We start from the raw sequence: 744 nt of genomic DNA, 5'->3' as shown, positions 1-744 counted from the left end.
GTCAGCCCAGAAAAACACCACATAGAACAGACCCACACTTCCGAGTAAATAAAACTCCGCAAAACAGTCGAGTAGGTGCATTCATTAAACAGAACCTGCAATATGCAATCTGTGTGTCTATGCCTGTCAGCGGATTGAAGATATTTATCTCCTATAGATCATCTATTACTCCAGTAATTCGTCCATAAAAGTCAGTTTATGCCAAAACATTTTCCCCGAAACGTATGAATATTTTGGGTGATTTTAAACCCGGTGAAACAAACATATTTGCACATATTTTCTAGTCTGGTGCCCCATTTTTATACTGGATATTTTTTCTTATAATATTTATTTTGTGATATTTATTTGTTTAAACAAAATTTAAATTTAACGAAATTAGATTACTGATGAAATTATTTTAGTTTAATTTGTCAATTAATTAGTTAAAACCTAATTATTTGTAATATCAAATATAAAAGGTTCAGGTCCTTCTCCACAAAATTAAATTAATATGCAAATTAACAGGAAAAAAAATAGTTATTAAAAATAATAAACAAACCAACAAAAACTATTTTAAATTTTGCAGTAAAAATAGTATTGATTAAAAAAAATTACTAAACAATAAACAATCTGATAAAGTGTCTGTGAAGGTTCTCAGTCATCCAGGTCGTCGTAGTCAAAGGAGCTTGCAAAGAAAAGCGTCTGGACTTCTTTAAGTTGCTTGAAGACGTTTCACCTCTCATCCGAGAAGCTTCTTCAGTTCTA

The sequence above is a fragment of the Pundamilia nyererei genome, unplaced genomic scaffold (assembly GCF_000239375.1).
Source record: "Pundamilia nyererei isolate P.nyererei 1_Seehausen unplaced genomic scaffold, PunNye1.0 scaffold00210, whole genome shotgun sequence".
Taxonomy (NCBI): Eukaryota; Metazoa; Chordata; class Actinopteri; order Cichliformes; family Cichlidae; genus Pundamilia; species Pundamilia nyererei.
The sequence above is the reverse complement of the archived record's forward strand: the minus strand, read 5'-3'. Positions refer to the sequence as shown.